Here is a 14,933-nt window from a genome sequence, read left to right as displayed (position 1 = left end):
CTTTCGGCCGCATAATCAGGATCCTTTTCGGCCACCGTAGCCAACGACAAGTACTCGGAGTTTCCGGGAAATCTTGAACCAGCACCTGGCTCTGAGGTGCATCTTAGGGTGCAGTTCCGGGTTTCCTGTGGCTTTACTGCCGCCTAACTTGGCGTGAGTGATGAGCCCTGACCACAGTCAGTAGCCTTGAATCGAGCTTTTCCCTTGGCCGTCCTGGCTTCCCGTGACCCGCGTCCTGGTGATGAGGGGCGAGCGTCTTTCCCCGAACATTCTGTAATACATCAGGAAGCGTTTCCACACGGCCCGTGAAAATACAGTGAAACTTTTCCCTAAGAAGATAACCATGCTGACTCCACGGATTCTCACGCTTAGGTGTCTGTGTCTGGAACCGAGTGGGATTGTTTGGTTTATTTTACTAGCCAACTTATTAGACAATTGCTTTTTAAACTCAGGAGCCCAATGAGCGTGTCTTCGTGACGTACTCCATCACAACCTTTTACGGATTTTTACTTCCTAAAAGGTTCTCTTCTGAACAACTTTCAGCCTTCGGGTTATCCCAGCTGCAAAGAACAGCAGTTGCCTAATCCAGTTTTCTGCAAACAGTGTTACTATCAGGATAGTCTTCGAATACAAATCAAGTTAATCCTTTGCTTAAAACTCTGCAGTGGCTTTCTCTTGCTCTTAGAATAAGAGCAAGAGCATAAAAACCCCCAGCCTTATGACATTGAAGCCCCCTAACTGTCCAACTCTGCAGCCTCTCTTTCCCCCACCGTAAACTGAGCTCATAACTGACAATTCAGAGGCTGGCTGAAAAATCAAAGCTCAAGTTTATTCAGCGTCAAACTGAGGATTTAAACCCAGAAACAACCAGTTAGTGGCCTGATGTGGCTGTTCTGAAAGCCTCCCTTGGCTCCAGTTTTATACTGTTCTTGCAGGGTGAGTACATGCATTGAATTGTTGCAGAGCAATACCCCCAAACTAGTTGGAAGTGTTGCTAATAGAACCGCCAAACCTGAATCTGCTCGCTGGATGCTCGGAAAGCCAGTCACTGGCATTAGGGTGGTGGATGAAGGGCAGCTAATGCTTAATTCCTGGGCTCCCTGAGGAAGTAGGGGTGAAGGTTCTTATAGGTTGAAATTGGGGCTGAGAGGCACCATGTTCAGCTCGTGTCCAGCTCATGTCCAGGTTTCTGGTTGGCCTTCCTTTGATTGGTGAAGCTGTGCTCTTTAGGGGCTTTATGAAGGCCAGGTGGGCTTCAGTTGGTTTGTGAGTGGTGGTTACCTTCTGCCCCAGACCTGGAATTTCCCTGAGCAAACACCTGTGAACAATACTGGCCAATAGGACTTGTCTCTTGGAGAAGAAAATGACTCCTTGAGTCCAGTGATTAGTACCTTGTCAGGCCACATACATGTAGCTCTCCCTCAAATCAGTGAATTCCAATCGATTACACTGGGCTAAGGGAGACAGACAAGAGGCTAGATAGGTCCTGCCTTTACATTATAGAGGTTTGGTGTCAGAAACAGGCTAAAACAATGTAGAGTTATGTGTTATTGATCACATTGAAAATAAAATAACAATCATTGAAAACTGAAGAGTACTTGGTAATAGCTGACAGACTTGGTTATTATGAAGGAGGTACATAGCATTCCTATACTCATTCTCATTTGGGGTGTTATCTCTATGCAGGGAGAGGGAACAGGGGGGCCCTTAATCACTTTTCCTACAATGGCCCCAAGACTTAAAACTTATTCCTGCTTAATGTTTCTTTGGTCATGGCTGAGTTTCCCTGAAAGATCCTATTACCTGGGATCCAGCTACAGGGCACCTCCCAGCACAGACAGCATCCTCGCTGGCCTAGGCCCCTATAGAAGATATAAATTTAAATTCACAGCTCCAGCCATAGCGACCTTTTTTCTCCAAGTCTCTCCCACAGGGTTTTTTTTTTTTTTGGGGGGGGGGTGGACCTAACAAGATTATTCTCCCTAATTCCCTTTGTCCTTTGTGTACCACTATGTACCTTTTGCCTATTTGACACCTAGTTGGCAAGTCTCAGGAGAACTCTTATCTGACCTCCTTTACTGTATGGAGCAAGTGTCCCTGTTCTGTCTGCTGGTGGTTCCATGTGGCTGTCTTGGCAGCACCTATCAGTTCAAGTTTATAATTTTTTAAAAACCTTTATCTCCTAGATTGAAAATTTCACTAAGATACAGCTTGTGCATTTTTGCCAGCACCTAGAAGGTGTAAATATAGTATACAACCAGATATTCAGTAAGAGTTGAAAAAAAATCTGAGTGTTGAGATAAACCTTAGTTCTTTGATTATTTTAGGATGGGGGGAGAAAAAGCCAGACCCGAGGGATCCAGAAATTTTTTTTAAAGATTTATTTATTTATTTGAAAGCCAGAGTTACACAGAGAGGAGAGGCAGAGAGAGAGAAAGAGAGAAAGAGAGAGAAAGAGAGAGAGAGAGAGGTTTTCCATCCACTGGTTCATTCCCCAGCTGGTTGAGAGAGAGAGAGAGAGAGAGAGAGAGAGAGAGAGGTCTTCCATCCACTGGTTCATTCCCCAGCTGGTTGCAATGGCCAGAGCTGTGCTGATCTGAAGGAAGGAGCCAGGAGCCTCTTCCAGGTCTTCCACATGAGTGCAGGGGCCCAAGGGCTTGAGCCATCCTCCACTGTTTTCCCAGGCCATAGCAGAAACCTGGATTGGAAGAGGAGCAGCTGGGACTTGAACCAGTGCCCAAATGGGATGCCAGCACTGCAGGTGGTGGCCCCACCTGCTATGCCACACCGCTGGCCCCAGATTCAGAGGTTTTTAACAAGATTAGATTATTAGCAGTACTTAGTGGGTGTTTACTTTTATTTTTTGAAAGATTTATTTATTTGAAAGGCCAAGTACAGAGTAGGAGGAAGAGTCAGAGAGATAGAGGGAGAGAGAGGTATCTGCCATCTACTCGTTCACTCCTAAAATGGCCACAATTGCTAGGACTGGGTCAGGCAAAACAACGAGCCAGGAACTCTATCCTGGTCTGCCACATAGGTTGCAGGGGCCCAAGAATGTGTGCTGTCATCCATTCTTCCCAGGCACACATTACCGAACAGCTTGCTAGGAAGTGGAGTAGCCAGGACTCCAACCAGCATGTGGATATGGGATGATGGTGTCACAGCTATGGCTTAACCCTGTGCACCACAACATGGTCCCTGGTGTGTTAACCTTAGAATGTTTCAGAAATTATATGCAATTATTTTTAAATTTTTTATGAGCTGGATCTACATTAGAGGTTTTTTAAAGTCTCAACATTAGAGGTTTTTTTTTTTTTAACTTGCATCCTATTAAATCCATAATCTTTCAAAACTGGTTATTCAGCTATAACAGAAGAGAAATTAATGTAATGGGTATAAAGTTATTATCACAGTCTCTAGTGATAATTTTTAATCATTATTGGTCATAACCCCTGTTTGATCCAAACCAGCATTGTAATATCCTCTTTTGTTCCATTGTTAATAATGTGATAGGTTCAGGTGTTGTGGTACCATGGGTTAAGCTACCACTTGGGGTGCCTGCATTCCATATATAAGTGTTCAAGTCCTCATTCCTCCACTTTTTTTAAAGATTTATTTATTCATTTGAAAGTCAATGAGAGAGACAGAGAGAGACAGAGAGAATGAATATGAGAATCTTCCATCTTCCATCTGCTGGTTCACTCCCCAAATGGTCTCAATGGCTAGGGCTGGGCCAGGCTAAAGCCAGGAGCCAGGAGCTTCATCCAGGTCTCTCACATGCTCCTTCACTTCTTACTCAGTTCCTGCTAATGGGAAGGCGGCAGATGATTGTACACCAATGTTGGTGATTCAGATGCAATTTCTGTCTCGTGGATTTAGCCTGGCCCAGTTCTGGCTGTTACAGGCTGGAAGTTAAAACTTTTAAAAAAATGTGTATATTTATTTGAAAGGCAAAGGGACAGAGAAAGAAAAAATAAATCTTTCATTTCCTTCCATTTCTACAATATGGGTCTGGCACATGAGCTGCAGGAACCCAAGTACTTGAGCCATTTCCTGTTGTTCCCAAAGTGCATATTAGCAAGTAGCTGAATCAGGATTACAGAAGGGAGATATGGGATATAGGCATCTCAAGAAGGATTCTTTTTTTTTTTTTAAAGATTTTATTTATTTATTTGAGAAGAAAAGTTAGAGAGAGAGAGAGGTAGAGACAGAGAAAGAGGTCTTCCATCTGCTGGTTCACTCCCCAGATGGCCACAACAGCTGAACCTGAGCCGATCCAAAGCCAGGAGCTAGGCGCTTCTTCCGGGTCTCCCATGTGGGTGCAGGGGCCTAAGTACTTGGCCCATCTTCCACTGCTTTCCCAGGCCATAGCAGAGAGCTGAATAAGAAGAGGAGCAGCTGGGACTAGAACCGGTGCCCGTATGGGATGCCAGCGCTTCAGGCCAGGGCTTTAACCTGCTGCGCCATAGCGCTGGCCCCTAGTCTTAACTTCTCATGTAAAATGACTTTATTATGCTTGTTGGGCAAGTATGCTGAATTTCAGCTTAATTTTAAATAAGGAGATGACCAGAGATCAAGATAATTGAGGTTGCTAGAGGCAGAACAAAACAGTATTGGATGCAAAGATTGTTGTAATTGCTATACTACAGAGTCTCTGACAGCTTCTGTCGCTCCCCCTCTTCGTGGAGGAACGACACTAAGCCCTGCCTAGGCTTCATATCCGAGTCACGGCACCATTATGTCGCTCCCCCTCTTCGTGGAGGAGCAACACAGGACCCTGCGCTGTTCTTTCGTCTGCTTGGCCCTCCCCGGGTTTGCTGCTGGTTCTTCCCGGGTTGGCTACTATCCCTTCCACCTCCGTGGAAGGGCAGTTCCCCCTGGCCACATTCCCCACTTCCGCAGGGGAGCGGCACACCGCCGGCCGGCTCTCTGGGGGGCTGCACAGGTGTTCCCCTTAGATGTTCCCCTCAGATGTTCCTTGTGCATGCCGTCTCTCTCCTCCTTTATAGTCCTCCTCCGCCAATCCCAACTCTGCTACCCACACGCCGAGTACACTGCTCTCCTCCAATCAGGAGCAGGTCCCACAGTTTATTGGTTGAACTGGAGGCAGCTGTGTAGAAGCTGTTTCCCTTCTCAGCGCCATATTGTGGGAAAGCAGATGCATAGAATAAGTCTTAATTCCAGTAACTTAGTCTAGTCTGAGTTGCTCCCAGTTGCTCCCCACAGATCCCCCTTTCTTTTTATTTTTGGCGTTGATACGCGCCTGTCTTCGGTGCCCCACGGCACACACTCTGCTCTGCTTGCTAGAGTTGCCCACAGGTTCTTACAAGTCCTATCAATCAGGCAAACTGAATCCGGGTCCTCTCTTTGCCATGTTGTGAGGAGGTTTTTAGGCGCTGATGCGTGCCTGTGTTCGGTGCCCTGCAGCGCATGCTCTGCTCTGCCTGCAGGTGCTTACAAAACCTATGAGGCAAACCGAATCCAAGCCTTCTCATTGCCATATGGTGGGGAGGCTTATTGGTGTTGATTCGTGCCTATCTTCGGTGACCTGCAGCTCATACTCTGGTCGAGCTGCCTGCTGGTGCTTACCGCCTAATCAGGCAGACCGAATCCAAGCCTCCTAATTGCTGTGTTGTGGGGAGGCCTTACTGATGTTAATTCGTGCCTGTCTTCGGTGACCTGCGGCGCATAAGCTGCTAGCCGCCCGCAGGTGCTCATCGCCTCACTTAATCAGGCAGACCGAATCCAAGCTCTCACATTGCAGTGTTGTGGGGAGGCCTTTCTCTATTTCTCTATCTCCGGGCATTCCTATTTCTCCCATTTTACTTCTATCTTCCAGCATTCCTATTTCTCTCATTTTACTTCTAAAACTTCTGTTTCTCTTATCCCTGCGGCTTCCCGGCGCCCGCCCCGAGGCTGCTTCTCGGCGCCTCGCCGCCCCGCGGCAGCTTCACGGCTCTGCGCGGCTTCCCGGCGCCTCGCCCCGCCGGCGGGCTACCAGCTCTGCGCGGCTCGGCTTCGCGCGCACACTCCGCAGTCTCCACGCCCTTTGCGTCCGCACCACGGCCTCGCGCCAGCCCCGCATTCCCTATCCATTCACGCCCCGTGCTCTCTCTGCACGCGGCGGCTTCCGCGAGTCACACAGCCCCAGCTCACGTTTCCGCCACCACCGGCATTCAGTCCAAGTTCCCCGGACTAACCTGGCGAATTCCAATCTGGCGGCCCACGTCTCTGCCTCTGGTTCCAGATCTTCGCCTCTTGCTCCCCGGGGTGACTTGAAGAATTCCAAGGTGGCTTACGTCTCCGCCTTGGCCTGCACTCGCGGCTTCATCCTCCCTAACATTTTTCTCTACCCGGTATGTTTCCTTAAGTTTTCTTCCAACAATATTCCTCTCATTTCTCCTGGCTTCTCCCCACAGTCCGTATCCAAGTCTAAGTTTCTTATAGGTTTCACTTTCACTTTCAACCTGCAGTCCGTATCTGAGTCTAAGTTTCTTCTTGCTTTCACTTTAAATCCTAACTTCTTTCCCACAGTCTGTATCCGAGTCTATGCCTAGGCTTTCAATAGCTTCTTCTGGCACCTTTTTCGTCCGGCTTTTCCCTAGGCTGTTTGCTAGTCTCTCTCTCCAGTATTTTCCCGTTTCTTCCCTCCTAGGTTTCCTATCCGAGTCACGGCACCATTATGTCGCTCCCCCTCTTCGTGGAGGAACGACACTAAGCCCTGCCTAGGCTTCATATCCGAGTCACGGCACCATTATGTCGCTCCCCCTCTTCGTGGAGGAGCAACACAGGACCCTGCGCTGTTCTTTCGTCTGCTTGGCCCTCCCCGGGTTTGCTGCTGGTTCTTCCCGGGTTGGCTACTATCCCTTCCACCTCCGTGGAAGGGCAGTTCCCCCTGGCCACATTCCCCACTTCCGCAGGGGAGCGGCACACCGCCGGCCGGCTCTCTGGGGGGCTGCACAGGTGTTCCCCTTAGATGTTCCCCTCAGATGTTCCTTGTGCATGCCGTCTCTCTCCTCCTTTATAGTCCTCCTCCGCCAATCCCAACTCTGCTACCCACACGCCGAGTACACTGCTCTCCTCCAATCAGGAGCAGGTCCCACAGTTTATTGGTTGAACTGGAGGCAGCTGTGTAGAAGCTGTTTCCCTTCTCAGCGCCATATTGTGGGAAAGCAGATGCATAGAATAAGTCTTAATTCCAGTAACTTAGTCTAGTCTGAGTTGCTCCCAGTTGCTCCCCACAGCTTCTTCTTTCTTTTTATAAATATTTGTTTTATTTATTTGAAAGGCAGTTACAGAGAGAGGGAGAGACAGAGTTCTTCCATTCATTGGTTACTCCCCAAATGGCCGCAAAAGTCTGGACTGGGCCGAGCTAAAGCCAGGCCAAGTTTCCCATGTGGGTGACAAGGTCCCACATACTTGGACCATCATCTGCTGCCTTCATATATGTATTATCAGAGAGCAGGATGGGAAGTGAAGCAGCCAAGACAGAACTGATGCTCATGTGGTATGCCAGCATCACAGGCAGCAGCTTAACCTGCTGTACCACAGCACTGGCCCTCTGACGGCTTCTTTTGATTTCTAGTTCCATTTCAACCTCAGAACCAGTCCTGTGCAAGGATGGAAAAATAAATGGCAAAAAGTTTTTCTGAGAATGAATGTGATGCAGAAATGTAGAAGCGTAAAACTCATGTTCCTACTTGGGAACCTCTCTAGGAGATATTCCTGTGGCATAGTGCCCTCTAGTGTTAGGAAGGGGTTCTTTCCTATATGGGCATTTAGGGCTAAGCAAACATCTCAAATCCAGTGTTCACTAACACTAGCAACAGCAACAAAACCCTGTTGATTGATTCAGTCATATTTCATGTCCACTACCCTACATATTTTTTGTTTTATTTTCTTTTTTAAGATTTATTTTAAAGGCAGAGTTACAGGGCACGAGGGGAGAGAGACATCTTCATCTATTGGTTCACTTCCCAAATGGCCTCAACACTTGGGGTTGGGCCAGACCTGTGGGGAGCAACCCGGACTAGACTAAGTTACTGGAATTAAGACTTATTCTATGCATCTGCTCTCCCACAATATGGCGCTGAGAAGGGAGAAACAGCTTCTACACAGCTGCCTCCAGTTCAACCAATAAACTGTAGGACCTGCTCCTGATTGGAGGAGAGCAGTGTACTCGGCGTGTGGGTAGCAGAGTTGGGATTGGTGGAAGAGGACTATAAAGGAGGAGAGAGAGACCATGCACGAGGAACATCTATCTGAAGGAACACCTGTGCAGCCCCCGAGAGAGCCGGCCGGCGGTGTGCCGCTCCCCCGCGGAAGTGGAGAAGGTGGCAGGGGGAACCGCCCTTCCACGGAGGTGGAAGGGACGGTAGCCAACCCGGGAAGAACCAGCAGCAAACCCGGGGAGGGCCGAGCAGACAAAAGAACAGCGCAGGGTCCTGTGTCGTTCCTCCACAAAGACGGGGAGCGACAAGACCTAAGCTAGGAATCTGGAACTATATCCAGGTCTCTCATGTGGGTACAGGGGCCCAAGTACTTGGGCCATCCTCTGCTGATTTTCCAGGCACATAAGCAGGGAGTTGGATCAGAAGTGGAACAGCTGGGACAATGGGATGCCTGTGTCGCAGGCAGTGGCTTAACTCACTGTGCCACAAAACCAGCTACCCTACATACTTTTTAGGATGGGGTAGTCAACAGCTCTACCTTGAGAAGTGGACAAAAGCCATGTATGAGAGCCAGGTATTGTGTTGTAGTGGGTTAAGCCACTGCTTGGGATACCCACATTCCATTTACTAAGTTCCAAAATAGAAAATGTATCTGCACTCTTCATGATGTTTGAATCCTGACTTCTTATAAAGGAGTTATTCCAGTTTTTTTTAGAGGCTTTGTTTCTTTTCCTCTGTTCAGCTTTATTGCAGTGAGGCATTAGTCCATTTTTTATTGCTATAATGAAATTCTTGAAACAGGCCAACTTACAGAGAAAATGGGTTTATTTGTCTCACAATTTTGGAGACTGGAATTCCAAATATTATTGCTCAGGCTTTGGTGAGGGTCCCCCTTGGCTGTATCACTTCACAGTGTGGTCTTATTGCTGGCAGAACCCAAGGCAGAAGGAAGTACCTCATGACAAAGATGAGGGAAAACACATATCTTTCCATCTGTTGTGTATTAATTGCCCTAGAAAGCCTGCGAGGCATTGAATAGAAACACCTATACTGAGACTCACCTGAGAAGTGGCTGGGCAGAGCCATTCATCTCACCTGTCAGATCAATTTGACTTGAGTGATGTGCATAAAAAGTCATTTAGTGTTCATCTCGAGCAACCTTGAGCATTCTCTTTTTCTACACATTATTCATTCCCAGAAATGCCCTCCTTAAAATTGATCAGTAGTCTTCTTTTCAATAGCCTTTTTCCAGACTTCCCTGTTTCTAAAGATGTTTTTAGCCAATCATATGATTCAAAACCTGCCCTGGCCAAGTCAATGTATGCTCATTAAAGAATATACAATTTTTTTTGACAGGAAGAGTGGACAGTGAGAGAGAGAGACAGAGAGAAAGGTCTTCCTTTGCCGTTGGTTCACCCTCCAGTGGCCGCCGCAGCTGGTGCGCTGCGGCCAGCGCACTGCGCTGATCTGATGGCAGGAGCCAGGTATTTCTCCTGGTCTCCCATGGGGTGCAGGGCCCAAGTACTTGGGCCATCCTCCACTGCACTCCCTGGCCACAGCAGAGAGCTGGCCTGGAAGAGGGGCAACCGGGACAGATTCTGGCACCCCGACCGGGACTAGAACCCGGTGTGCCGGCACCGCAAGGCGGAGGATTAGCCTAGTGAGCCGCGGCGCCGGCCGAAGAATATACAATTTTAACTCAGTTTTGACCACTTTGGAATACTTCCCACAGCTCATTGAGAGTCAGCTGGATTGTGCCTTCCAGGCTTAAGTCATTCGTAATCTGCACTGAAACCTTCTATTACCCTTTTTCAGACTTTATTTATTTATTTATTTATTTTTTTTTTTTTTGACAGGCAGAGTGGACAGTGAGAGAGAGACAGAGAGAAAGGTCTTCCTTTGCCGTTGGTTCACCCTCCAATGGCCGCCGCGGCCGGCGCGCTGCGGCCGGCGCACCGCGCTGATCCGATGGCAGGAGCCAGGAGCCAGGTGCTTTTCCTGGTCTCCCATGGGGTGCAGGGCCCAAGCACCTGGGCCATCCTCCACTGCACTCCCAGGCCACAGCAGAGGGCTGGCCTGGAAGAGGGGCAACCGGGACAGAATCCGGCGCCCCGACCGGGACTAGAACCCGGTGTGCCGGCGCCGCTAGGCGGAGGATTAGCCTAGTGAGCCGCGGCGCCGGCACAGACTTTATTTTCTTCACCACTGCCTATATCTGTGTGGTCTCCCGCACTTTCCTTATAAAGCCAGTAGCACTCAATCGGGGTGAGGGCTCTACCCTAATGATATAATCCATAATCTGATTTTTCCTGGTGACCCCTCTTTTGAAGTCCATAGTCAGATTGTTTCCAGTCTCTGAATACCATTAGCACAACATATTGGGGACTGAACTCTTGTGTGAGCTCAGGAGTACAAGTCACATTTCAATGATAGCAGCAGGTCTTCATTATGGTTCTGATCCATGTTGTTTCCTACCACCTTTTTGAAGAATGTGCGTTTCTTATCTTTTGAAGTTATTCTCTTTTATGTGTGTCTACCCTCTCCTTAAATATATTATTTTCCTTTTTTGCCTCTAACATCATAAGCTTTTTCTTTCTTTTTCTTTTTTTTTACAGGCAGAGTGGGCAGTGAGAGAGACAAAGAGAAAAGTCTTCCTTTTCCATTGGTTCACCCCCCAATGGCCGCTGCAGCCAGCACACCACGCTGATCTGAAGCCAGGAGCCAGGTGCTTCTCCTGGTCTCCCATGGGGTGCAGGGCCCAAGGACTTGGGCCATCCTCCACTGCACTCCCGGGCCACAGCAGAGAGCTGGACTGGAAGAGGGGCAACCGGGACAGAATCCGGCACCCCGACCGGGACTAGAACCCGGGGTGCCGGTGCCACAGGCGGAGAATTAGCCTATTGAGCTGCAGTGCCAGTCATCATAAGCTTTTTCATAAGGGAACCTCTCTGTTCCTCCAGTTTAATCAGCTGTCTTTTTTTTTTAAATCTATTTTATTTATTTGAAAGAGTTAGAGAAAGGGGGGGGGAGAGAGAGAGAGATAGAGAGAGAGAGATCTTCTATCTGCTGGTTCACTCCCCAAATGGCCAGGAACTTCTTCTGGGTCTCCCACATGTGTGCAGGGGCCAAGGACTTGGGCCATCCTCTGCTGCTTTCCCAGGTACACTAGCAGGGAGCTGGATTGGAAGTGGAGCAGCCGGAACTCGAACCACCACCCATTTGGGATGCCACCACTGCAGGCTGGGGCTTTAACCCACTGAGCCACAGCAGTGGCCCCAGCTGTCTCTTTTGATTTTGCCTTCAGTCTCCTGCTCGTTTCCAATAGTAAAACTGAAGCATACTTTTAAGCTATTCTAGTTTCATCTGGTTCTCCTTAGAATACCCGCTTCTCAAAGAGACTTTAGACACAAGTCTTTTAAAATTTAATTACATTATCCACCTTTGGGTTTGAAATAGTGTAATTGCTTCTCTGCTTCAATCCCTCAAAACAGCAAATTCTGTTTATAATTAAGACCCATAGGATTTGGATGTACAGAACCCACACTATGAAGTGCGTGTGTGTTACCATAGGAACTGCCAGCTTTGATGACCTCATTACATATGTGTCAGCACACGGCAATCTGCAAATAATCAAGAGCCCTGGTTATGGTCGACTTATTCTCTCCAGATTGGTGGAGGAATGGTGGTACCTGAACCATTCAGGACTGAATCACTTACTCTGGATGTTTTCAGGTAAAAGGACTCCTTGAAAGAACACCTTCAGAAAGGAGATCTTGTTATTAGTCACGCGGATACAGGAAGCTGTTTGGAAACTCTGAAAAAAGGAAAGCCACTTGTTAGAGTTATAAATGAGAAGCTGATAAATAATCATCAGCTGGGATTGGCGAAGCAGCTACATGAAGGACTTCTCTTCTACTGTACCTACAGCGTACTTCCTGGGCTGTTACAGTTAATAGACTTACCAACACTGAAATGCTATCTTCCTGGCCAGCCAGAAAAATTTTCTGCCTTTTTGGATAAAGTTTTTGGCTTAGAAGAATAAACACTAAATTCTCAATATGTTAAAAACGCCTCCAAATCCTGGCTATGGAATGTAATAAAATGTATAATATGTATTTATAGAATATATAAATTAATAAACTTTCTAAATCTTTAGAATGTACCTACATAGGAATTTTATGGTATGCACATTTGCATCTGAGTCAAAATCCTAATTGCAATTTAATATACTTTTTGGATTTTCCTTAATCATCAATGTAGTGACCATTTATAGCTATGGTTTTAGAATTCCAAATAGATTTGGAATCATGGAGGAAAAAATGAAATTTGAAAACCTTGACAAAGACCATAAAGGTAGTTAGCTTGGTGTTCTTAAAAAATAATGAAACATTAATAACTTTAAAAAGTTTTTGTATGAGAGTCAGCATCTTTAGTTTCATAATCCAGGAAACTGAATTGTTTTTAAAAAGCAGAAATGATAGATTCTTCTCTATGAAATAAACTCAGTAATTGCTGAAATAGGATATTAGGCCACAAATCAAGCCTCAGTAAATTTAAAAAGATTGATTGAAATCATGCCATGTGGGCCAGTGCCATGGCTCACTTGGTTAATCCTCCGCCTGCAGCACCAGCATCCCATATGGGCGCCGGGTTCTAGTCCTGGTTGCTCCTCTTCCAGTCCAGCTCTCTGCTGTGGCCCGGGAAGGCATTGGAGGATGGCCCAAGTACTTGGGCCCCAGCACCTGCATGGGAGACCAGGAAAAGGCACCCGGCTTCTGGTTTCAGATCGGCGCAGCGCCAGCCATGGTAGCCATTTGGGGAGTGAACCAATGTAAGGAAGACCTTTCTCTCTCTCTTTCTCTCACTGTCTATAACTCTACCTGTCAAATTAAAAAAAAAAAAAATCATGTCATGTATCTTTTCAGACCACAAAGGAATAAAACTAGAAATCAAAAAGAAGAACAATGGAACATTTACATGGAAATGAAACAGAATGCTATTGTGTGACCAGTAGGTCACTGAAGAAATTAAAGATGAAATAAAATTTCTTGAAACAAATGAAAATGAATACACAAACCTGTGGGTATAGCAAAAGCAGTTTAAGAAGCAAGTTTATAGCAATAAGTGCTCACATTAAAAAACCCAAGTGATCTAATGATCAAGAACTTAGGAAAATAACAACAACTTAAACCTCAAATTAGCAGGAGGCAAGAAATAATAAGAACCAGAGCAGAAATAAGTGGAAAAAGTATGAAAAAACAAAAAACTGTTCCTTGACAGTCAAGACAAGAGCTGTTCAAAGTCATCCTGCACATTGGCTGAGGAACACTGAAACTTAGCCAATGTTGTTCCTTTTGATATAATAGAGCTAAGCATTCTTAAAAGTTTCTATTCTCTATATGCAGTACAAGGAAAAGCTGCAGTAATCAGTGTTTGATATCCACACAGCCTACTTATTAGGATAGGTGGCTGGCTGCTTCAATTAAATGCCAGTTGGACTGCTGTTCAAAAGTCACTTGCTTATCACAGTACAAATAGTGACAAAACTTCAAAGTAAAACCTTGAAAGTCTGATGCTCTCACCTCCTTAATATTACCGAATGTTGTTTTGGTCCCTAAATGCTTCTCCGTGTGCATTTTCTAGATGTCTGGCCTGTGCACCAAGATTTAGAATTTTAGAAGTCCAGTGCATAACATCTTTTTTTTTAACTTTTATTTAATAAATATAAATTTCCCAAGTACAGATTATGGATTACAATGGCTTCCCCCCCCCCATAACTTCCCTCCCTCACGCAGCCTTCCCAACTCCCGCTCCCTCTCCCATTCCATTTGCATCAAGATTCATTTTCAATTCTCTTTATATACAGAAGATCAATTTAGTATATATAAAGTAAAGATTTCAACAGTTTGCATCCACATAGAACACAAAGTGTAAAATACTGTTTGAGTACTAGTTATAGCATTAATTCACATTGAACAACACATTAAGGACAGAGATCCTACATGAGGAGTAAGTGCACAGTGACTCCTGTTGTTGACTTAACAATTGACACTCTTGTTTATGACGTCAGTAATCACATGAGGCTCTTGTCATGAGTTGCCAAAGCTATGGAAGCCTTTTGAGTTTGCCAACTTCGATCTTATTTAGACAAGGTCATAGTCAAAGTGGAGGTTCTCTCCTCCCTTCAGAGAAAGGTACCTCCTTCTTTGATGGCCCGTTCTTTCTACTGGGATCTCACTCACAGAGATCTTTCATTTAGGTGGTTTTGGTTGTTGTGTTTTTTTTTTTTTCCCCAGAGTGTCTTGGCTTTCCATGCCTAAAATACTCTCATCAGTGCATAACATCTTTCTATTTTCCAATGAACTGAGAAAAAGACATAGAAATAGGATAATTTACGGTGAAAATATTAGCTTTATTATCCATAGCCTGATTGAATAATATGACTCTAAATTTGCTTTCTAAATCTTGGATTGTCCTCTGATGGAAGAAAATATGAGCCGATCCAGGCCATCTACCAATCAGATACTTCTCTTTGGTGAAGAATGAGGGGATGGGAGAAGATGATAGAATTCTGATGTGATTGTTTCAGATTTGCAAATGAAGAATCAGACAAACTCATCTGTTGAGGATGAGTTGGAATGAGTTAAGTAGCTTAAAGAAGTTGCAAATGAATATCAAGGACCAGAAAGAATCAAAATTTTAAATATGTTTGAGTCAGATCAGCTGGTGAATCTATTGCTAGTTTTCTTCAAAATGTTCGAA

General features: G+C 45.9%; 1 pseudogene; it reads left to right on the top strand.

Annotated features, from left to right (window-relative positions):
* Positions 1–11,028: 11,028 nt before the first annotated feature.
* On the top strand, positions 11,029–12,213 carry LOC149122339 (UDP-N-acetylglucosamine transferase subunit ALG13 pseudogene; annotated as a pseudogene).
* Positions 12,214–14,933: the final 2,720 nt, after the last annotated feature.

Source organism: Oryctolagus cuniculus, chromosome 14, assembly GCF_051225735.1.
Source record: "Oryctolagus cuniculus isolate XC-2025 breed Fujian yellow rabbit chromosome 14, ASM5122573v1, whole genome shotgun sequence".
NCBI classification, from domain to species: Eukaryota; Metazoa; Chordata; class Mammalia; order Lagomorpha; family Leporidae; genus Oryctolagus; species Oryctolagus cuniculus.
This window is presented reverse-complemented; position numbering and strand designations above follow the sequence as displayed.